Source organism: Hypanus sabinus, chromosome 20 (genome assembly GCF_030144855.1).
Source record: "Hypanus sabinus isolate sHypSab1 chromosome 20, sHypSab1.hap1, whole genome shotgun sequence".
NCBI lineage: Eukaryota > Metazoa > Chordata > Chondrichthyes > Myliobatiformes > Dasyatidae > Hypanus > Hypanus sabinus.
This window is the reverse complement of record NC_082725.1, coordinates 1,111,880-1,137,486: the sequence shown is the minus strand read 5'-3', so window position 1 is coordinate 1,137,486 and position 25,607 is coordinate 1,111,880. Positions and strand designations below refer to the sequence as shown.

Below are 25,607 nucleotides of genomic sequence, written 5' to 3'. Positions count from 1 at the left end.
TTGCTTTTCACTTGAGAAAAATGTTTGTGCCACTCCTGGGTAAACCAGTATTTCTTGCAATTTGCACAGTAATAATACCATCTCCTAGGCAGGTTAAATGTTCATTTAAATAATAAAATCAAGAGATATTAACTATTTTTTGAGAATTTGTAACTATCCAAAACTATAATTTGCCTTGTTAGCTTTTCCTTTGAAAGTGTTAAGCAGAAGAAGCTGCAGCAAAGCTTAATCATGATCATGTGACATTGTTCTGTGTGTTATTAATAAAGTTTACTTCCAAAGGCTGATGATACTTTACTCTGCCTTTCTTATTTGTCTGGTTCTTTTGTGCGTTGGTTTGTTCTTTGGACTGGGAATCTTTTCTGCGTTTTAATGCATTCTTCTTGTCTTCTTTCCTTATACTTACACAATGCCTGGTGCCAACAATGATTCTTCCTCATTACAGGACTGTATTTGATTGAAGGTACGTGCTTGTTGGTCAGCTGAGAGCCTGTGTGATAAAAATGCCCCAGGCTGGCCATCATTGGCTTTAAAGGAGTTTGATCTCACTTCTTCATCTAATGCAGATCACCAGGGCTACAGGAAGAGCTTAGAAAGAATTTCAATTATTCTCACTAAAGGCAGGTAAGGACACTGTGAAGACCGAAGAATGTAACAGGCGATACTTAATTAAATCTGTTCTTAATTAAAAGTGGTTTTACCAAGGTAAGAATAAATACATTGCACTTCTGCTATAAACATTCATATTTTTATACAGACTCATCCAAAGTTATGGCAAAGTGCGGACAGCCAGAGACTTTTTCCCAGGACAGAAATGGCTCGTAAAAGAGGGCATGTTTTGAAGTTGTTTGGAGGAAATTATAGGGGAGATGTTAGAGGTTTTTTTTTAACACAGAATTGTGGATACATGGAACACGTTGCTGGGGATGGTGATAGGGGTATTTAAGGAACTCTTAGATTGGCATGGATGATAGAAAAATGGAGAATTATATAGGAGGGAAGGGTTAGATGTCAGAGTAGGTTAAAAGATTGGCATGCATTGTGGGCTGAAAGGTCTGTCCTGTGCTGATCTTTGTTAAAAGCAGCCTTTTGAAAAATTGTTGGTGCTGCCTTACGTAGATTCATGTTCAGAGCATATTTGTAGGAAGGAAGAGGTAATGGTTTAATATTTCATCAGAACAATTTTTTGTGTTTATGCATGCTTTAGGTGTTAGCATGGGCTAATTTGCTTGAAGTATGTTCTAACATACTTAGTCAATCTAGGTATTAAATATTAGTCAGTATGGATGGTCTGTAAATTGGCAAACTAAAATGCCAGATCAGGAATGTCAGCAACCTGTGAGTTATTTGTGGAGAGAAAACAGAAGTAATCTTTCAGGTCACACGAGTGAATCTGCAGATGCTGGAAATAAATAAAAACACAAAATGCTGGCAGAACTCAGCAGGTCAAACAGCATCTATGGGAGGAGGTAGTAACGACGTTTCGAGCCAAAACCCTTCATCAGGAGTGAAGTAACATGGGATGGTCGAGGGGGGGATAAGAAGTGGGGGGAGGGATGAAGTAGAGAGCTGGTAAGTGATAGGCTGGAGGGGAAAGGGCTAGGGGGAAGGTGGAGAATTATGGGAAATAAAAGAGAAAGAAAGGTAGGGCTGGGGGGAAAAAGAGAGAGAAAGAGAACCAGACTAAAATAATAGATAGGGATGGGGGTAAGGGGGGGCAGGGGTATCAACGGAGGTCAGTGAGTTCTATGTTCATGCCGGCAGGAAGGAGGCTACCTAGGCGGGAGATAAGGTATTGCTCCATCGACCTGTGTGTGGCCTCATCTTGACAGTAGAGGAAATGGGCTAGGGAGAAGGTGGAGAATTATGGGAAATAAGAGAAAGAAAGGTAGGGCTAGGGGGGAGAGATTATAGTTGAGGGGGGAAAAAGAGAGAGAAAGAGAACCAGGCTAAAATAATAGATAGGGATGGGGGTAAGGGTATAAACGGAGGTCGGAGTGGGAGCGGTCTGTGGAATTGAAGTGTGTGGCCACAGGGAGATCCTGCCACTGCTGGAGGACTGAGCGCCGGTGTTCGGCGAAACGGTCTCCCAGTCTGCGGCGGGTCTCCCCAATGTGTAAATGGCAACATCGGGAACACCGGATACAGTATATCACCCCAGTTGACTCGCAGGTGAAGTGGTGCCTCACCTGAAAGGACTGTCTGGGGCCTAGGATGGTGGTGAGGGAAGAAGTGTGGGGGCAGGTGTAGCACTTCTTCCATTAGCAGGGATGAGTGCCCTGAGGGAGGTCCGTGGGGAGGGATGAGGGTATGAATGGACAAGGAAGCCGCGTAGGGAGCGATCCCTGCGGAAAGCCGAGAGAGGTGGGGAGGGGAAGATGTGGTTGGTGGTGGGATCATGTAGGAGGTGGCGGAAGTTACGGAGGATTATACGTTGGATTGGTAGGGTGATAGGTGAGGACCAGGGGGACTCTGTCCCTGGCGGGTGGATGGGGTGAGGGCAGAGGTGCGTGAAATACGGGAGACGCGATGGAGGGCAGAGTTAATAGTGGACAAAGGGAAGCCCCTTTCTTTAAAAAAGGAAGATTTCTCCTTTGTCGGCCATGTGGAGTAATCTATGTTCCAAGCCTACACCGGTATCTGTCCTCTTGCGTTATATCGACGACTGCGTCGGTGCTGCTTCCTGCACACTTGCTGAGCTCGTCGACTTCATTAACTTCGCCTCCAATTTTCACCCCGCCCTCAAATTCACCTGATCTATTTCCGACACCTCCACCGACGTCTACTACAAACCTACTAACTCCCACAGCTACCTCGACTATTCCTCCTCCCACCCTGTCTCCTGCAAAAATGCTATCCCTTTCTCTCAATTCCTCCGCCGCATCTGCTCTCAGGATGAGGCCTTTCATTCTAGGACAAAGGAGATGTCTTCCTTTTTTTAAAGAAAGGGGCTTACCTTTGTCCACTTTCAACTCTGCCCTCCATTGTGTCTCCCATATTTCACGCACCTCTGCCCTCACCCCATCCCCCCACCAGCCCACCAGGGGTAGAGTCCCCCGGGTCCTCACCTATCACCCTACCAGCCTACAGATCCAATGCATAATCCTCCGTAACTTCCGCCACCTCCTACGTGATCCCACCACCAACCACATCTTCCCCTCCCTACCACTCTCGTCTTTCCGCAGGGATCGCTCCCTACGCGACTCCCTTGTCCATTCATCCCCCCCATCCCTCCCCAGGGACCTCCCTCCGGGCACTCATCCCTGCAAACGGAAGAAGTGCTGCACCTGCCCCCACACTTCTTCTCTCACCACCATCCCAGGCCCCAGACAGTCCTTTCAGGTGAGGCACCACTTCACCTGCAAGTCAACTGGGGTGGTATATTGTAGCCGGTGCTCCCGATGTGGCCATTTACACATTGAGGAGACCCGCTGCAGACTGGGAGACCGTTTCGTTGAACACCGGCGTTCAGTCCTCCAGCAGTGGTGGGATCTCCCTGTGGCCACACACTTCAATTCCACAGACCACTCCCACTCCGACATGTCTGTCCATGGCCTCCTCTACCGTCAAGATGAGGCCACACGCAGGTCAATGGAGCAATACCTTATCTCCCGCCTAGGTAACTTCCTCCCTGCCGGCATGAACATCCAATTCACTGACCTCCGTTGATACCCCTGCCCCCCCCTTACCCCCATCCCTATCTATTATTTTAGTCTGGTTCTCTTTCTCTCTCTTTCTCCCCCCTCACTCTCATCTCCCCCCCCCCCACCCTACCTTTCTTTCACTTTTATTTCCCATAATTCTCCACCTTCCCCCAGCCCATTTCCCTCCAGCCTATCATTTCCCAGCTCTCTACTTCATCCCTCCCCCCACTTCTTATCCCCTCTCCACCATCCCATGTTACTTCACTCCTGATGCAGGGTTTCGGCTGGAAACAACGTCACTACCTCCTCCCATAGATGCTGTCTGGCCTGCTGAGTTCTGCCAGCATTTTGTGTTTTTATTAATCTTTCAGGTCAATGATTTTGTATTGGAATTCTAATATTTCATAATAGACTTGTATGAACTGTTTGTAGCCATGAGTTAAGTGCAGATATTAGCTTTTGGTCTGAAATATAAGCTATAATCCCACCTGATCTGAACAAACACCAATTTGCCTACCAGGCAAACTGCTCCACAGAGGATGCAATCACAACAGCTCTCCATTTTGCTCTGACTCACTTAGAGGAACTGAAGACTTATGTGAGATGTTATTTGTGGACTTCAGTTCTGAACTTTGTCATCCCCCATAAACTGGTCAGCAAACTGAACACTCTTGGCCTTGGTTCCTCCCTGTTCTCATGGGTCATGGACTCTCTCACAGACCGAGCACAGCAAGTCAGAGTTGGTAAGCACACCTCCACCAACCTCATCTTAAACACAGGCACCCCGCAGGGCTGTGTGCTGAGCCCTATGCTCTACACACTCTTCACACATGACTGCACCTCCATCCACACCTCCACCACCCTCATCTTAAAAACAGGCACTCCGCAGGGCTGTGTGCTGAGCCCTATGCTCTACACACTCTTCACACATGACTGCACCCCCATCTACACCTCCAACTCCATAATTAATTGGGGCTCTGTGTTCCTGCTTGTCATTCAGTAATTAAAACAAATCAAAAAACCTTAGTAAAAGTTTCAAGGCTGCAATATAGCAGGTGCCCACTTGATGCAAGATAATTCACCCAAGAGTCAACGCCTTTAGAAAACCAGTTATATTTTTAACACAGCTATATGTGTCGATGTAGCAAGGATTAAGTTGTATGTAATGGGGGTCCTTGTATATAAATATGATTTCCTGAGATTTTACAATATTTAGTTGTGTTATGGAGGAAAACAGATTATTGGGTCTACACTTCTTTTCTCCTGTAGGGAGTTATCAACAGCAAATGGAGGTGATGTTACCTAATAGATGAATGCATAAAACAATCTTCAAAACTATCAAGTAATAACTTCTGAACAGTGAAGGCACATAATTCATTTCAACTTATTTTCATTACAGAGTTTACAGCTTTGTGTGGATTAACATCAATAGATGGTTTTCCACATTGTCAAGGCAAAGTTAAGGTGAGGAGATGAAGTTATTATCAGTGGTTCAGCAATGAAAAGTTATTCTGTGGAAGTTTTAAGAGGGAGTGATGTGGTGTGTACTTAAAAATGAATTCTTTTAGTTTCTTCAACCAACACACACAAAATGCTGGTGGAATGCAGCAGGCCAAGCAGCATCTATAACGAGAAGCACTGTCGACGTTTCAGGCTGAGACCCTTCGTCAGGACTCTTAGTTTCTTTCCTGGTTGAGTGGTTTTTCAGTGCTGGCTGTTTAAACTCAGTGGAATTAGGCATAGTACAGGGAGGCTTCAGCAAAGAATGGAAGGATGACTGAGAAAATAAGTGAGTGAATATCATTAATAAATGAATTTCTGAAACTGGCTGGTGAAGGTTACTCCTCTCTTCGCTACACTGAGGCCAAGGGTATGGGCCTGCTCTGACTGCTATAGGCTCGGGCAATGTTCACCCTGCTATGTGCTGAACTGGAACTGAGGCTGTGGGCTTGTCCAGCTGATTCTGGATACTGGTCTGAGGACTGACTTTCGTTCTAAATGCTATTTACTTGCTTTTATAGTTTGCACAATTTGCTTTGTTTTCTCTCTCTGCATATTGGGTGTCTGCTGCACTTTTTTAATGGATTCTTTTGGGTTTCTTGCTTTGTGGCTGCCTGTAAGGAGATGAATCTCAAGGGTGTATAATGTGTGCATACTTTGATAACAAATATATTTTGAACTTTGAACCTGTGGGCTTGATATGCTTCCTGTCATATAAACAGAATGTGTGAAGCAAGCTAGGCACCGTATCACTCTGGTCTGGATGAATTAGTGAGTAATCATGAAGGCAATTTATATATTAAGGACACAATTTATTTTTTTAAATAGTATGCCCAGACAGTTCAACGGTGTTTTTGATGAAGGTACAACTACTATGGTTATGTTTCAGTAACATACCACTGAATGACAACCTCCAATTTGCCAGCAAACACTCGTTGACATTTTAAATACAGAATCAGAATTGGAATCAGATTAATTATCATGACAGATCATGTGAAATGTATTGTTTTGCAGCAACAGTAGGGAACAGTAGGAAAAATTGAGAAAAAAATATAAATTACAACAATAGTGTTTTAAAAAAAAGAATAATGGGTTCAGAAATCTACTGGTAGATGGGAAGAACCTATTCATGAGTGTGTTATTCCTTCAGATTCCTGAACCTCCTTCCTGATGGAAACAATGCGGGGGGTGGGGGTCAGGATGTGATGTATGCTGCCTTCTTGAGACCATCACCTCCTTAAGATGTCCTCAAAGGAGGAATGGATTGTGTGCATGTTGGAGATGACTGATGAATCTGATAAAGTCTGGACTCTTAGTAATTAGGTAAAGGTGCAATGAAAGATCCAGGACTTGTGTCATCTTTTGAGAAAAGAATAGAAAATGGAGGAGAGGTTTGAGACTAGATCACAAGCAACAAGAGAGTCTTGGGATCAAGTAAGTCTAGTCTGTTACCGAAGTACAAAATGCTGGAGGAATTCAGCGGGTTGGGCAGCTGGTCCAGGAAGAATTGTCAACATTTTAGGACGTCTTCCAAGAGGTCGTGCATTGCTGTGTATTCCAGCACCAGCAATTCCATGTGTCTCTGTGTTCCCAGTATTCCAGCATGGACACTCCCTGGTGTCTCTGCTCTCTATCCTACTTTTCCGTCACAGACAGTCCCTTTTGTCTTCACTCCGTATCCTAGTATTCCAGCACCAACCATCTCTTATGTCCATAAGACCATAAGGCATAGGAGCAGAATTAGGCCATTCAGCCCATCGCATCTGCCCCACCATTCCATCATGTCTAATACCAGATCCCACTCTACGCCATACACCTGCCCTCTCACCATATCCTTTGATGCCCTGACCGATCAGGAAAAGATCAACTTCCACCTTAAATATTTCCACGGACTTGGCCTCCACCACAGTCTGTTGCAGAGCATTCCACCGATTCACCATTCTCTGACAGTCCCTCGTGTCTCCGCTCTGTGTTCCCAGTATTCCAGCACTGACAAGTCCTTCATGTCTCCACTGTGTTCCCAGTATTCCAGTACTGACAGTCCCTCGTGTCTCCGCTCTGTGTTCCCAGTATTCCAGTACTGACAGTCACTCAAGTCTCCGCTCTGTGTTCCCAGTATTCCAGTACTGACAGTCACTCAAGTCTTCGCTCTGTGTTCCCAGTATTCCAGTACTGACAGTCACTCAAGTCTCCGCTCTGTGTTCCCAGTATTCCAGCACTGACAGTTCCTTGTGTCTCCGCTCTGATTCCCAGTATTCTGGTGATGACTGTCTCATGCCTAGGATCGGATTGAGTGGAGCCACTGAAGGCTAGGGTCAGACCGAGTGGCTAGAGACTAGGATCAGTCCAAGCAAAGCCACTGGAGGCTTGGATCGGGCTGAACTGAGCTGCTGGAGTCTAGGATCAAACCAAACCACTGGATTCTAGGATCGGACTGAGTGGCTAGAGACTAGGACAGGTTCGAGCAGAGCCACTGGAGGCTCGGATTGGACCAAGCTGTTGGAGGCTAAGGCTAGACCAGGCTGCCCACTATGTGAAGATATCATTAATAAGGCCAGCATTTGTTCTCCACTCCTCGTTTTCCTGAAAAGGTTCTATGTCTGATAAATCACCACCCAGATCATGCTCTCGTCTCACTGCCACCATCAGGAAGGAGGTACACTAGTCTCAGGACCCACACCACCAGGTTCAGAAACAGTTATTACCTTTAAACATCAGGCTCCCGAGCCAGCATGGATAATCTCAACCCTGAACTGACTCCACAGCCTATGCACTCACTTTCAAGGCTCTACAACTCATCTTCTCTGTATTATTAACATTTTTTATTCGCACAGTTTGTTGCCTTTGCATATTCGGTGTTTGTCAGTGTATAGTCTTTTCATAAGCTTAATTGCATTTCTTTATTTTCCCCTGAATGCCTGCAAAAATTTAATGTCAAAGTGGTATAAAGTATGGGGACAGATATGTTTTTTGATAAGTTTATTGTGGGTTTTGACTAAACCGCTGGTGAGAATTCAAGATTCAAGATTGTTTAATGTCATTTCCTGTACACAAGTGAAATAATTGTTGCACTAGATCAAATGCAACACAAAACAAAAGGTAGAGAACACAATAATTTAAAAACACACAATAAATGTAAATACATAAGATAGCTTAGATACATTAATTGCATGTCCATAAAGTGACAGTAGTCTGTTTATAAGGTGACTTGCAAGAAATGATAAAGTAGTGGTGTTTGTGGCTATGGAGGGATGGGTTAATGGGTGGAGGTGTTGATCAGCCTTACTGCTTGGGGAAAGTAACTATTTTTGAGTTTGGTGGTCCTGGTGTGAATGCTATGTAACCTCCTCCCTGATGGGAGTGCAACAAAGTCTCTGAGCAGGGTGGGTGGGATCCTTCATGATGTTACTGGCCCTTTTCCAACACCTTCCTGAATATCTGTCCTCGATAGCAGATAGGCTGGCGCCAGCGATGCATTGGGCAGGTTTGACTACCTGTTGCAGAGCCATCCTGACCACCACTGTGCAGTTTCTGTGCCAAGCCATGTTGGGATGCTCTCTACTCTACATCTGTAGAACGATGTGGGTATGGATGTGCATATTCCAGCTCTCTTCAGCCTCTTCAGAAAATAGAGGCATTGATGAGCTTTCTTAAAGGTGTAGGATATGATCTGGGACCATGAGAAGTTGTGTGAGATGTGCACTTCCAGGAGTTTAAGACTGTTCTCAGTTTCCACTGATGTAAAGATTGGTGTGAGTGGTGTTAGTTCTCCTGAAATTACTCCCATAGGTGCTTTAACATGATAGAGATTATGCCTTCCCACATTGGTAAGATATAAACAGGATCTGAAGGAAGAAAAGTTCTTGCCTTTTCAGGGCTCAATTCAGCATCAGGAATCATGTACTCTATATTGTAAGTTTAAACACAAGAGAGTCTGCAGATGCTGGAAATCCAAAGCAACTCACACAAAAGCTGGAGCAACTCTGCTGGTCAAGCAGCATTTATGGAAAAGAGTAAGCAGCCAACGTTTTGGGCCGAGACCCTTCAGCAGGACTGGAAAGGAAGGGAGAAGGAATCAGAATAAAAAGGTGGGAGGATAGGAGGAAGTAAAGAGCTGGGAAGTTGATAGGTGAAAGAGATAAAGGGCTGGTGAAGGGGGAATCTGATAGGACAGGACAGAAGACCATGGAAGAAAGGAAAGGGGGAGGAACATCAGGAGGTGATGATGGGCCAGGCAAGGAGATAAGGTGAGAGAGGGAAATAGGGAAATGGTGAGGGAGGTGGGGCATTAACAAAAGTTTGAGAAATCGATGTACATGCCATCAGGTTGGAGGCTATCCAGATGGAATATAAGGTGTTGGTCCTTCAACCTGAGGGTGGCCTCATCCTGGCAGTAGCAGAGGCCATGGACCGACCTGTTGGAATGGGAAGTAGAATTGAAATGTGTGGCCACCAGGAAATCCCACTTCTTGTGGCAGATAGAGCAAAGGTGCTAGGCAAAGCTGTCTTCCAATCTACATCAGGTCTTACCAATATACAGGAGACCACACTGGGAGCATTGGCTGCAGTAGATAATCCCAACAGACTCACAGGTGAAGTGTTGCCTCACCTGAAAGGATAGTTTTGGGCCCTAAATGGTAGTCAGGGAAGAGGTGTAGGGGCAGGTGTAACACTTGTTCTGCTTGAAAGGATAGTGCCAGGAGGGAGATCAATGATGAGGAATAAGTGGACAGGGACAAGATTCTGCAGATGTTGGAAATCCAGAGCAATGCACAAAACACTGGAGAAACTCAGCAGGTCAGGCAGCATCTATGGAAATGAATAAAACATGAAGTTTCAGGCCATGTCCCTTCATCAGGACTCGATTCCTCCAGCATTTTGAGTGTGTTGGTCACATTGGTAAGACACCCAGTTTTGAGTAGTGGTTTTCCCAGGCACCACTTTGCTCATGGTTGCTGTCCTGTCAGTGGTTGGAGTAAAGCTCACAGGTAATAAATACTGAATATCGTCCTCATTTTATGTTCTTTCTGATTCATTCTCCCTGTTTGCACATCGAAGTCTTCAGTCTCCCCAGCCCCCAACTCAGCTCTTTTAACCCAGCTCTCCCGCAGTCCAGGCTGAATGGTGGCCAGCAGTTTTCAGTCATCACTGTATATTGGAGGTTAAACTGTAAGTCCCCAACTATAGTCTTTAGTCAGCCTTCCCTCTCTCACCATCACTTGCCAGGCTGTCAGTTTGACTTGTTGGGCAAAACTGCAAACAAATAATTTCACTAAGGACCTGCCTTTGATTCCACCAAACCTTCAAGTCTTGCAAAGTTCCTCCAATGAAGGTCCTAGGTATGTGCCTGGCTTCTCCATCAATGTTAGGGTCAGGGTATCAGGTGGCTGAGACCTCCACTTCTCAACTGGTCATCTTTCATGAACAGAAGGACATCCCTTTACAACACAGATGAAGAGGAATTTTCTTAGCCGGGGGTGGTGAATCTGTGGAGTTGGGAGGGAAAATAAATCAGTCATGATGGAATGACAGAGCAGACTTGATGGAGCAAATGGCCTAATTTTGCTGTTATACCTTATATTTTCTTCTGGACCCTCTCCAATGTCAGTTTATCCTTTTTGGGATAAAGGGCCAAAATCTGTTCACAATCCTCCAAGTGTAGCCTCACTAGTACTTTATAAACCTTCATCTTATTTTTTCCTGTTTTACGTAGAACACAGAACATAGAACAGTACAAGCCCCTCAGCCTGAGATGTTGTGTTGACCTTTTAACCTACTCTAGATCAATCTAACTCATCCATCGTACATATCCCTCCATTTTTCTATCATCCATGTGTCTATCTAAGAGTCTCTTAAATGTCCCTGATAGATTTGCTTCTACCATGGAATGTGGATCATTGATAAAGTATGCAGTCTTCAGTGGCAGCTAAGTGAAGACAGGTGAATGGGGTAGAGAGGGGGCTCTTCAGAGAAGTATAAAGACTGGCAATAGACTGGTGGCTGGGTCTGAAATTCAGCTGTGCATAGTGGCTTTAACTTGAGCAATCATCAAGAACAGTGGAGGGGATTAAGAAACTAAGGTACCATGTTTGTGGCATATCCTTTGAACTTGACAATGATGGGAAGCTGTAAGTTTTGATGTGTCCACAGCCTGATAATGGGAAAAAATCATGAATGACATTGAGGCAACCAAACTGTACATCACAGTCATGCACATGAAATCTGACTCAATGCCTACGGGATATTATTTGTGCTCCATGACAAGCACACAGAGGCTGACTGATACATCCATGTGAAGCCTGTGCTGGGATGAGTGATGGTGGCAAGGGGAACATGACAGAGGTGAGTCACGGAATGGTGAAGGAAGAAGATGATGTGGTCAAGCTTGTGAAAGGGTACAGAGCAACTAAGAAGGACTCAGTGTGAAATTGTCCCATGTCCCACAATTACTGATAGCTTTAAAGACACACACAAAATGTTGGAGGAATATAGCAAGGTGGGCAGCATCTATGGAGTAGAATAAACAGTCGATGCTGACTTGCTGAGCTCCTCCAGCATTTTGTGCATGTTGCTTAAGTTTTCTAGCATCTGCAGAATCTCTTGTGTTTATGATTTACTGGTAACTTTAACCAGGTGATTTATGATGCTTGAGGCAAATCTGAGCAAGCGAAAATGCAGACTTATTGGGCAGAACACGACCCTCGTTAAAGAAAACACCAAGAAATAAGGCTTTAAAATTTGTCTGTTAAAATGCATATTTTTGTATCCTTCTCTTTATCTTGCATTGCTTAAGATAGTCTCATAGATATTAGCAACCATGAATGCAGTAAATGTTTGTATCGGAACTCAGTGTAATTTTTTCACCAAATTTCTTCTCCCTGCAGTGGATGAAGGAGATGTGGAAGTCTGAACCTTGCTATGCAAGCTACGGTGTCAATGGATCCATCAGCTCGATTATTATATATCTCAGTGAGGTATTTGCATTTCTCCACCAAAATTTCTTCAGAATTAGTTTATTATTGGGAATTGGTTTAATATTGGTATATGTACTGAGATACAGTGAAAAGTTTATCTTGCATACTGTTCATACAGATCAGGTCATTGCACAGTTCATTGAAGTACTACTACTACTACTACTACAACAACAACAACATTGACTCAGACCTGGGGGGCTGGCATCGGGCATGATGATGGACTCTCCACTCCTCCCTCTCCCTCATCAGTGTGTTCAGTTCATCCACATTAGCCACGCAGCTACCTTCTAGGAGTGTGTTGACTATAGTCTTGGGAGGGCGCCCAGGGTTCACCCTCCCATGCTTGGGCTCCCAGGTGATGACTAGGCTGGCAGGTAGCTCAGGGTGGCGTAGACAGTGCCCCGCTAGTTGCAGTCTTCTCTCCTCGATTTTAGTGGTGAGCATCGGTAGGTCGTCATAGAGCTCGACGTTCGTCATGTGCTGTTGCCAACTCACGTCAAGAGCCATCCGGAGCATTCGTGTATAGCAACCATCTAGTGACTTTCGCATGGTGTTGGTGAGGCATCCGTACATGAGAATGGACTCTATGACTGCTATGAAGATCCTCTTTTTGTGCCCTCTGGTCAGGTTCGACCTCCAGATTTCCTTCATGTTGTTCATTACCCTCCACACCAGCGCCATCCTTATCTTTATGTCCTTCTCCAAACTCATCATTCTTGAACAGAGGTTCTTGTAGTCTAAGACTTTCTTAATGGTATCATTCTTTACGGTCTTGAGAGTACCTTCGTTGCAGCTGAACGCCATGTATTCTGCCTTTATTGCGTTTAGGTGAAGTCCAACTTCGTTGTACTCAATGTCCACTTTTGTCAGTAACTACTGTGCTTCATTGAAGTGGAACAAGATAAAAGAATAATAATGCAGAATAATGTGTAAAACCTACTGATAGTGCAATGTAGGTAAATGATAAAGTGCAAGATCATAACAAGGCAGGTTGAAAGGTCAAGAGCACATCTTAGAAGGGACTGTTAAATAGTCTGATAACAGTGGGATGGTGGCCATTGTTGGGAGTAGGCCAGGGGTGAAAGTAGGCCAGGCTTTGACTCAAGAGGCTGAGGCCATAGAAACAGGTTAGAAGATTTGGTCTTGGTTGATCATTGTACAGTGCAGGCAGACTGGCAGATATGGCAGTGGAATGCTCCTCCTGTAGGATGAGGGAATTCATGGAACCTGATGGTCTCCCTGATGACTATATCTGCGGGAAGTGTAGCCAACTCCAGCTCATGAAAAATCACATTAAGAAGCTGAAGCTGGAGATGGATGAATTTAGGATTATCCGGGAGGCAGAGCTTTTGATGGGTACGATTTTTGAGTAGGTGGTTACACCCAGAGTAAAGGGAGAAGGAAATCAGTGCAGGGTCCCCCTGTGGCCATTCCCCTCAGTAACAGCTACCCCTTTGGATTCTGCTGGGGGTGACTTATCTGGGCAAGGCAGCAGCAGCAAGTCCAATAGGACTGTGGTTGACTCTGAGTCTCAGAAGGGTAGAGTGAAGTCAGGCAGAGCAATAGTCATAGGGGACTCGATAGTTAGTTGGACAGCTAGGAGATTCTGTAGCAGCAAAAGAGACGCCAAGACAGTGTGTTGCTTCCCGGGTGCTTGGGTCCAGGACGTCTCTAAGCAGTTGCAGAATATTCTTGAAATGAAGGGTGAGCAGCCAGAGGTCATGGTAGATGTTGGTACCAATGACACAGACAGGAGAGGGATAGAGGTCCTGCACAGTAAGTTTAGGGAGTTAGGAATGAGGCTGAAGAGCAGGACCTCCAAGATGGTAATTTCCGCATTACTCCCAGGTTAGAACAGGAAAATAGTGCAGATGAATGAGTGGCTGAGGAGATGATGCAGGGCACAGGGTTTCAGGTTCTTGGATCATTGGGACCTTTTCTGGGGAAGGGGTGACCTGTACAAGTGGGACAGGTTGCACCTGAACTGGAGGGGAACCAATATCCTGGGAGGGAGGTTTGCTGATGCAATTGGGTGGGTTTAAACAATATTTTCAGTGGGGTGGTGTGGGTACTGAAGTGAAAGAGCAGAGGTTGGGGAAGTTGGCTCACAAGTAGTGACAGCTTGTTGGGAGTTTATGAGGAAAGATAGGCAGATGATAGAGCAAAGAAGCACTCAACCTGATGGTTTGAGATGTGTCTATTTTAATACAAGGAGTATCATAAGCAAGGAGGATGAATTAGAACGTGGATCAATATGTGGAACTGTGACATTGTGGCCATTACGGAGACTTGGATGTCACTGGGACAGGAATGGCTGCTAAGTGTGCCAGGCTTTAGATGTTTCAAAAAGAACAGGGAGGAGGCAAAAGAGGTGGGGAATTGGCATGCTAATCGGGGATAGAATCACAGCTGAAGAAAAGGAGGAAGACATGGAAGGATTACCTACTGACACATTGTGGGTGGAAGTCAGAAACAGGAAGGGGGCAATAACTCTATTGGGTGTTTTTATAGACCACCCCCCCCCCCAATAGTAACAGAAACATTGAGGGAGGCAGATTCTGGAACGGTGTAATAATAATATGGTTGTTGTGATGGGTGATTTTAACTTTCCTAATATTGACTTAAGAGTAAAGGGTTTGGATGGAGTAGAGTTTGTTAGGTGTGTTCAGGGAGGTTTTCTGATGCAATATGTAGATAAGGCAACAAGAGACAAGATTGGTATTGGGAAATGAACCCAGTCAGGAGGAAGGGCATTTTGGAAGTAGTGAGCACAACTCTATCTCCTTTACCATAGCACTGGAGAAAGATAGGAGCAGACAATTTGCGAAAACATTTAATTGGGGGTGGGGAAATATGATGCTATTCGGCAAAAACTTGGGAACATAAATTGGGTGCAGATGTTCTCAGGGAAATGCATGACAGAATATGGAAAATGTTCAGGGATTATTTGCATTATATTCTGCATATGTATGTTCCATTGCGGCAGAGAAAGGATGGCATGGTAAAAGAACCATGGTGTACAAAGGATGTGGAAAATCTAGATAAGAAGAAGAGAAAAGCTTACAGGAGGTTCAAGAAACTAGGTACTGATAGTTCTAGAAAATTACAAGGGTGCCAGGAAGGAGCTCAAGAATGAAACTAGGAGTGCTAGAAAGGGCCATGCGAAGGCATTGGGCGAGCAGGATTAAGGAAAACCCCAAGGCATCCTACAAGTATGTGAAGGGCAAGAGGATGAGCTGTGTAAGAATAGGACCAATCAGGTGTGATAGTGAAAACATGTGCATGGAGTTGGAGGAGGAAGTGGAGGTACTTAGTTTATACTTTGCTTCAGTATTCACCGGTTAGATAAGTCTCTGGGACCAGATGAGATATAGCCGAGGCTACTGTGGGAGGTGAGGGAGGAGAATGCAGAGCCTCTGGTGATGATCTTTCCATCATCAGTAGGGACAGGAGAAGTATGAGAGGATGGAAGATGCAACATTGTTCCCTTGTTCAAGAAAGGGAGTAGAGATAACCCAGGAAATTATAGATCAGTGAGTATTAATTCATTCATGGGCAAGTTGTTGGAGAAGATCCTGAGAAGCAGGATTTATGAACATTTGGAGAGACATAATCTGATTAGGGATAGTCAGCATGGCTTTGTCAAAGGCAGGTCATGCCCTACGAACCTGATTGAATTATTTGAAGATGGAAAAAAACACATTGATGAAAGTAGATGGAGTGTATATGGATTTCAGTAAGGCATTTGATAAGGTTCCCCATGCTAAACTCATTCAAAAAGTAAGGAGGCATGGGATCCAAGGAGACCTTGCTTTGTGGATCCAGAACTGGCTTGCCCACAGAAGGCAAAGAGTAGTTGTAGATGTTCATATCCTACATGGAGGTCGGTGACCAATGGTCTTCCGAAGGGATCTGTTCTGGGATCTCTTCTCTTTGTGATTTTTATAAATGGCCTCGATGAGGAAGTAGAAGGGTGGGTTAGTAAGTTTGCTGATAATACAAAAGTTGGGGGTGATGTGGATAGTCTGGAGGTTTATCAGAGGTTACAGCATGACATTGATAGGATGCAGAACTGGGCTGAGAAGTGGCAAATGAAGTTCAGCCCAGAGAAGTGTGAAGTGGTTTGGTTCAGTAGGTCTGTGTCCATGGGACAATCAAAGCTGCTGTGCAGGTTGACAGTGTTGTTAAGAAGGCATATGGTGTGTTGGCATCCATCAACCATGGGACTGGGTTCAAGAGCTGAAAGTAATGATACAGGTATACAACCTTAGTTAGACCCCACTTGGAGTACTGTGTTCAGTTCTGGTCACCTCACTACAGGAAGGAAGTGGATACTATAGAGGAGTGCAGAGGAGATTTACAAGTATGTTGTCTGGATTGGAGAGTATGCCTTATGACAACAGATTGAGTGAATTTGGCTTTTCTCCTTGGAGCGATGGAGGATGAGAGGTGATCTGATAGAGGTCTATAAGATGATGAGAGGTGTTGATCTTGTGACTAGCCAGAGGCTTTTTCCCAGGGCTGAAATGGGTGACACGACAGGGCATAGTTTTAAGGTGCTTGGAAATAGGTACCGAGGGGATAAACCATATAACCATATAACATTCACAGCACGGAAACAGGCCATCTCGGCCCTCCTAGTCCGTGCCGAACTCTTAATCTCACCTAGTCCCACCTACCCGCACTCAGCCCATAACCCTTCACTCCTTTCCTGTCCATATACCTATCCAATTTTACCTTAAATGACACAACTGAACAGCCCTCTACTACTTCTACAGGAAGCTCATTCCACACAGCTATCACTCTCTGAGTAAAGAAATACCCCCTCGTGTTTCCCTTAAACTTCTGCCCCCTAACTCTCAAATCATGTCCTCTCGTTTGAATCTCCCCTACTCTCAATGGAAACAGCCTATTCACGTCAACTCTATCTATCCCTCTCAAAATTTTAAATACCTCGATCAAATCCCCCCTCAACCTTCTACGCTCCAATGTCTGGGGTATGTTTTTCACACAGAGAGTGGTGGGTGTGTGGAATGCACTGCTGGTGACAGTGGTGGAGGCGGATACAACAGCGTCTTTTAAGAGACTCTTAGATACATGGAGCTTAGAAAAATGGAGGACTATGCAGTAGGGAAATACTAGGCAGTTTCTAGAGTAGTTTACATGGTCAGTACAAGATTGTGGGCCGAATGGCTTGTAATGTGCTGTAGATTTCTACGTGCTATGTTCTATGTTCTAAATCTCTTCTGCACCCTCTCTAAAGTTTCCACATTGACCAGAACTGAACACAATATTTCAAGTGCGGTCTAACCAGGATATTGTAGAGCTGCAACGTTACCTATGGATCTTTGAAGATTATAATAGGAAGTAATCTCCACTGTTGCCCCAGAGGTGCATTCCTGATCTTCTCTACTCACTGTGTAAAGAACAGAAAAAAACAAAATCTCATTGTGTTGTTTTCAGTTCTTTTGCAAATCGCTTTCATTTTCGACTTTTGATCAATGATTCTGTCAAAAGGAAGTTTCTATCCTTCTCTTCCATATTGATACCATGTGATTTTGAAAGATTCCCCCTTCACCATTTCTATTCCAGGGAACCATCCCAATCACTGCGGGTAACCAAAGTCCCCAAGAAGAAGAAGAAACCCTTAACTCCAAGTGGAGTCATCAGGACGCCGTCGTGATGGTGTTTTTTTAGCGGGTTTTCTTGTTTTAACGAGGCTAGCTTGATGCTCAACCCAGCACAGATGGAAAGCATGTAAGGGAGCCGGCTCAATTCAAACTCAGGAGCCTTCGCTCCGAAGTCCAGCACTGATGCCACTATGCCACCAGCCAGCAATCAAAGTCCCCAGCTCCGGACCAATTGTACCAATCTATAAAATCTATTACCTCACTCACTGTAAGCACTTTAAAGCACTTTTTATAATGCTCTTTACACTAAATACATGCTGGTATTTATGTACATTTTTATCCCATATCTGTAATTTAACCTCTAGCTTTATTTTTCTACAATTCATTATTCATCATAATGTTGTTTTTTGTTGCATGTCACTTCCTGACCAACACACCACAGCAAGTTCCTTTATGGTGAATAAAGTTGATTCTTGTTCCGTTACTAAGTCTCTTCAGCATTCTCTCTAATGCATTTCTGAAGTGTGATGTCCACACTCCAGTTGTTGCTGAGCCAATATTTAATGGCAGTGTTCTATCTTTCATCGTCTCTGAATGTAAACTCATGATTCCATTTGCTCCCTTCGCCACTACTTCAAGTTGCCCTGCTGCTTTCAATCAACCCCCAGATCTCACCACCGTTGTTGCTTTTGTCAAATCAAGCTCTCTAGTTTATAGCCATAGAGTCATTAAACACTACAGCACAGAAACAGGCCCTTCAGCCTATCTGGTCCATGCCAAACCATTAATCTGCCTAGTCCCATTGACTAGCACCTAGACCATAACTCCACATACACCTCCCATCCATTTACCTATCAATATTCCTCTTAAGTATTTGAAACTGAACTCATATCGAGCACTTGAGTTGGCAGCTCATTCTACACTCTCAGCACCCTGACAGAAGATATTCTCATTTGTATTTCCCTCAAATATTTCACCTTTCACCCTTAACCATGACCTTTAATTGTAGTCTCACCCATCCTCAGTGGAAAAAGCCTGCTGCATTTACCTTTGGTTGTTCATTTTGGTAGGTCAAATATGATGACAGAATATAGTATTAATGGTAAGACTCTTGACAGTGTGGAGGATCAGAGGGATCTTGCGGTCCGATTCCATAGGACACTCAAAGCTGCTGCACAGGTCAACTCTGTGGTTAAGAAAGCATACGGTGCATTGGCCTTCATCAACCTTTGGATTGAGTTTAAGAGACAAGAGGTAATGTTACAGTAATATAGGACCTGGTCAGACCCTACTACTTGAAGTACTGTGCTCATTTCTGGTCACCTCACTGCAGGAAGGATGTGGAAACTATAGGAAAGGTGCAGGGGAGATTACAGGGATGTTGCCTGTATTGGAGAGCATGCCTTATGAAAATAGGCTGAGTGAACTCAGCTTTTTCTCCTTGGAGCGATAGAGGATGAGAGGTGACCTGATAGAGGTATAGAAGATGATGAGAGGCATTGATCATGTGGATAGTCAGAGGCTTTTTCCCAGGGTTGAAATGGCTGACTTGAGGGTTGAAATGAGAGGACTTAGTTTTAAGGTTCTTGGAAGTAGGTACAGAGGAGATGTTAGGGGTAAGTTTTTTTACACAGAGAGTGGTGAGTGCATGGAATGGGCTGCCGGCGATGGTGGAGGAGGCAGTTACGATAGGGTCCTGGATAGGTACATGGAGATTAGTAAAATAGAGGGCTGTGGGTAACCCGAGGTAATTTCTGAAGTAAGTACGTTTGGCACAGCATTGTGCTGTAGGTTTTCAATGTTTTATGTACTATCTATATGCCTCATAATTTTGTATACCTCTATCAAATCTTCTCTCAATCTGCTGCACTCTAGGGAATAAAGTCCTGATAAAGTAAAGAATAAAGTTCAAACCCTTTCTTCCACCAGAATATGATACTTTACAAGTAATGGAGTTGAAACTTAGGATAACAAATATTTTTCAAAATGAGTCCTGATGAAGGGTCTCAACCTGAAACATCAACTGTTTATCATTTCCATAGATGCTGAGTTCCTCACACATTTTGTGCATATTGCTCCGGATTTCCAGTATCTGCAGAATCTCTCATGTTTGTCTTAAATATTTTTCATATTGCAGTTTGTATCCCCCATTCTATTAGTTCCATCCTCGTCCTTTTACTTTGCACCTTCATCAATTTTGTCATTTACTCTGTCTGTTAAAGACCTTATTTGTGTTCCTTCCTTTCCTTCTTGCTCTGCAGCTTAAACATGTTTGATCTGTAAAATTGTACAGTTTGAGACACTCTGCAGGGTGCCAACTCATTCTTATGGGTGACTTCTCCAGCAAGGAATTCCCAACACTTAGGTTAAGGGCACATCAATGTTTGCTTGAGGAATCAGTACACTTGTGGAATTCAGTTCAAAGTAAACTTATTCTCAAAGTATGATAATGTTAATGCTGGTAATGTGGCAGCAAATGTGAGCAACAGATGTGATACTCTCTTCTGCATTCTCTGCTGCTAATAGCTTAATGCATGCATGGTGGCATAGGGGTTAATACAATGCTTTACAGTGTCAGCACTCAGGTTCAATTCCCATCAGTGTCTGTAAGGAGTTTATATGTTCTCCCTGCAACCATGTGAGTTTCCTCTCGGACTTCCAGCTTACTCCCACATTCCAAAGGTGTATAGGTTAGGGTTAATAAGTTGTGGGCATGCTATGTTGGTGTCAAAAGCATGGAAACAGTTGTGGACTACCCCCAGGACAATCCTCAGACTGTGTTGGTCATTGACACAAAATGATGCATTTCACTGTATGTTTTGATGTACATGTGACAAATAAAGCTAATCTTTAGTATTTTCTTCTCTGTGCTGTACCTGGCTGCAAGATTCAGCTACTGGTGTTGTCCAGTGGCTTCCCCTCCCACACCCACTCCTTCTCATTAGACTTGAGGCTTCTTGAACTCAGTTGGATCATCTGTTCGATGATCCTAGTGAAATGCATCATTTTGTGTCAATGACCAACACAGTCTGAGGATTGTGCTGGGGGTAGCCCACAACTGTCTCCATGCTTTTGACACCAACATGGCATGCCCACAATTTATTAACCCTAACTTATACACTTTTGAAATGTCTTAGAATGATTTCAGTGTTCTGTGTTTGTTAGTCCTTTTGGCATCAGTGAGCAATGGTGATATGTGGATGCATGGTGTCAGTTGTGGGCTGCCTCCAGCACATTCTTGGACTGTGATGGTTGTTGATGCAGATGACACATTTCACTGTATGTTTTGATGTACATGTAACAAATGATGCTAATCTTTACTAACCTGAGTGCAAAACCGCATTCATTAGTTTCTTGACGTGTGCGTTATGCAGTCCTCTCAATCGGCTCACCTAGCCCTACAATCATGTCACTTCCATCCTCACACCCTCAGCCCATCACTAGTTCATGTCCCCAATTCCTCAGCTGTCCCGGAGAAACAGCCCCATCATTATGTGAGGTCTTGCCTTCTCCCCAAGTCACAAATGTTCCACTTTGATGCTGAATCATTATCACTATCTTATATGACTTAAAATTGTCTCTATTTTGTGGCAACAGTACAGTGTAAAGACATAAAATTAATATCAGTTAGAAAATCACCAAACAGTGCAAATAAAAGGAATAGTGAGGTAGTATTCATGTGTTCATGAACCATTCAGAAATTGGATGGCAGAGATGAAGAAGCTGTTCCTGAATCGTTGAGGCTCACTGAATCTCATCAGGCTCCTGTACCTTCTTCTGGACGGTAGTAACAAGAAGAGGACATGTCCTGGGTGATGAGGGTCCTTAATGATGGATGCCACCTACTTGAGGCATCACCTTTTGAAAATGTCTTCAACTGTGGGGAAGCTTGTGCTGTGATAGAGCTGGTGAGTTTACAAACCTCCAAAGACATTTGCGATTCTCTGGATTTGAACCTCCATATCCAGCCACATCATGTGGCATTACACAGTCTCATTGGAGAGAGACCAGAAAAGCAGGAGTTTTTCCTGAAGCATTGCTGGGTCTCAAAGTGCATGATAGAAAATGGGGTTTGCCAGCATTATGGTGGAAGCCATCTACATCACCTAGCTATCTTTGTGCAACTCACAGTTGTCTAGTCTCTGAGAATTAATAGCAAATGCAAGGCACACAGATTTCCAACTGGTGCCCTCCAAATCCCAAAGACCTTCAACCATTCCAACTGGTGCCCTTCATCTCCCAAAATCTTTCAACCATTCCAGCTGGTTCCCTCCATCACCCAAAGATCTTCAACCAACCTGTAGCAATAGGATGACTTGATGTGTCTTACTCTTCAGGTTGTGTGTGGACTGCTAAAGTGCTTGGGCTTGGCAGTCCATAAGCCTGGGAGTTCAGGGAGTTAGATACTAAGTTAAAGGACAGGATTTCCAAAGCTGTGATCTCAAGATTGCTATGCATGCCACGTGCTAGTGAGGCCAGAACAAGGAAGATTATGCAAATTAATACATCACTAAGGAGTTGGTGTAGGAGGGAGGGCGTAATATTTTTGGATCATTGGGCTCTTTTCCAGAGAAGGTGGGGCCTGTACAGAAAATACAGTTTGCACCTGAACTGGAGGAGGACTAATATCCTAGATTGGTTTGGTAATGCTGCACAATGGGGTATAATCTAGACTGTCAGGGGATGGGAACCACCATACCAGAACAGTTAGTGGAAAGGTTGTGGAGGCAGTTGTTGGTAAGACCTCAGACAAAGTTAGGAATCAAAAAGTTGAACGTGGTGCAACTAGTGTCCTGAGCTGTGTATATTTCAGTGCAAGAAGGATCGTAGGAAAGGTGGATGAGGTAACTGGTTTACAAACAGAGGCAGTGTGTAGAGAGGAGAGGCTGTTGATAGGACACAACGGGATAAGTTGCAATGTAAAAAGTGAAAAAAATCAAAAAGGGTGAATACAGGTCTGAAGTTATATTTAGATGTGCACAGAATACAGAATAAGGTCAATGAACTTGTAGCACAGTTACAGATTGGCATGTATGATGTTTTAGACATCACTGAATAATGGCTGAAGTAAGATTATAGCTGGGAGCTTAATGTTCAACGATGCACATTATATCAAAAGGACAGGCAGGAAGGTGGGGGGTGGCTCTGTTTGTAAAAAATGAAATCAAATCATTAGAAAGAGGGGACATAGGGTTGGAAGGTGTTGAATCATTGTGGATAGAGCAAAGGAACTGTAAGAGTTAAAAGACCCTGATGGGAGTTGTAAACAGACCTCCAAACAGGATGTGGCCTACAAATTACAACTGAAGATACAGACTGCATGCCAATAGGGCAATGTTACAAGAGTCATGGTGGATTTCAATATACAGGTAGATAAGGAAAATCAGGTTGCTGCTGGATTCCAGCAGGGGAAATTTCTAGAGTGCTTACAAGATGGCTTTTTAGAGCAGCTCGTGATTGAGTCCATTAGAGTATAAGCTATTCTAGGTTAGGTTTTGTGCAATGAACCAGAATTGATTAAAGAATTTAAGGTAAAAGAACTCATAGGTGAACGTGATAAAAATATGATCAAATTCACCCTGAAATTTGAGAAGGAGAAGCTAAAGTCAGACTCATCAGTATGACAGTGAAGTAAAGGGAATTACTGAGGCATGAGAGAGGAGTTTGCCAGAATTGATTGAAAAAGAACACTGGCAGGGATGATGGTGGAGCAGCAATGTCTGGAATTTCTGGAAGCAATTTGGAAGGTGCAGGATATATATCAGCCATGATCAAATGGCAGAGCAGATTCGATGGGCTCAATGGCCTAATTCCACTCCTATATCTTATGGTCTCTCATTTGCACTCTGAGAGGACATGTGACCTCCAATCAAAACTTCCCTTCTCTCCTAATGCTCTCACTCAGAATCCCACGTCTCACCCTGTTTCCACGTGGACAGGTCAGGTCCTGTTCTGATAGAAATAGAACAGGCAATGAAGAATCATCTTCAAGCTCTAAATCACTTCACAATTTTATACACCTAATCATGTTCCCTTCACAACCTTCCCCAGTGCCAAGAGAGAAGATCAGCCTGTCCTTCTGTCCTCAGAACTAGTTGAAAACATCCTGGTGAATCTGCTCTGCACCCTCTCCAGCACTATCACATCTTTCCAATAGAGCAGTGACCAGCACTGCACACAGTACTCCCCCGAAGTCTGGCCAAGGTTACAGAGTCATAGACTACAACAGCAAAGAAACAGGCCCTTCGATCATCTAGTCCATGCCAACATGATCTGTCTAGTCCCATCTACCTGCACCCAAATGATAATCCTCCATATCCCTTTAATCCATGTGGCTAACCAATTTTCTTGTAAATCTTGCAAATGATCTGGCAGTTCATTCCACACACACTATCCTCTAAGTGAAGAGGTTTCCGCTCTGATTCATCTTAAATGTTTCACCACTCACCCTAAACCTATGACTTCCAGTTCTGATCTCATCCAGCCAAAGTGAAGAACCCTGCTTGCATTTACTCTGTCTATACCCCTCACAATTGTGTGTACTGTATCTCTATCAAATCTTCCCTCATTTTCCTCTGCTCCAGGGAATAATATCCTAACCTATTCAACCTTTCCCTATATCTCAGGTCTTCAAGTTCCAGTAACATCCTTGTAAATTTTCTCTGCACTTTTTCAAGCTTACCTACATCTTTCCTGAACACAAATTTGGTGTTGGTACCAGAATTTGTGGCAATACTTGAAGGCTGCCACAACACATTCTTAGGTGTATTGGTTGTTAGCTCAAATAATATATTTCACTGTGTTTCAACGTACACATAAAAAATAATCAGATTTGAATCTCAAATTTCATCAACATCTTGTCCAACATCAACATAACATCTCCACTCTGGTACTCAATACCCTCAGTCTCTTATAAAGTTGGACCATAATCTTTCTGCTCTTGTACTTAATGAACAAAGGCCAGTATTCTCTATTCTTTCCTAACCATGTTATCCACTTATGCTATTTTCAAAGATATTTGGACTTGTACACCAAAATCCCTCTTTTCCTTGATACTCATGACGTTACCATAGAAACATAGAAAACCTACAGCATAATACAGGCCCTTCAGCCCACAAAGCTGTGCCGAATATGTCCCTACCTTAGAACTACCTAGGCTTTACCCATAGCCCTCTATTTTTCTAAGCTCCATGTAGCCATTCAGGAGTCTCTTAAAAGACCCTATCGTATCCACCTCCACCACCGCCGCCGGCAGCCCATTCCAAGCACTCACCACTCTCAGTGTAAAAAAACTTACCTCTGAAATCTCCTCTATACCTACTTCCAACCACCTTAAAACTATGCCCTCTCATGCTAGCCATTTCCGCCCTGGGGAGAAGCCTCTGACCATCCACACAATCAGTGCCTCTTATTAGCTTGTACACCTCTATCAGGTCACCTCTTATCCTCCGTCACTCCAAGGAGAAAAGGCCAAGTTCACTCAACCTATTCTCATAAGGCATGCTTCCCAATCCAGGAAACATCCTTGTAAATCTCCTCTGCACCCTTTCTATGGTTTCCACGTCCTTCCTGTAGTGAGGCGACCAGAACTGAGCACAGTACTCCAAGTGGGTCTGGCCAGGGTCCTATATAGAAACATAGAAAATAGGTGCAGGAGAAGGCCATTCAGCCCTTCGAGCCTGCACCGCCATTCAGTATGATCATGGCTGATCATCCAACTCAGAACCCTGTACCTGCTTTCTCTCCATACCCCCGATCCCTTTTGCCACAAGGGCCATATCTAACTTCTTCTTAAATATAGCCAATGAACTGGCCTCAACTGTTTCCTGTGGCAGAGAATTCCACAGATTCACCACTCT

General features: G+C 44.0%; 1 pseudogene; it reads left to right on the top strand.

Moving 5' to 3' along the window:
* Positions 1-25,607, top strand: part of LOC132378222 (alpha-1,6-mannosylglycoprotein 6-beta-N-acetylglucosaminyltransferase A-like) — a 130,517-nt pseudogene that overhangs the window by 10,648 nt on the left and 94,262 nt on the right.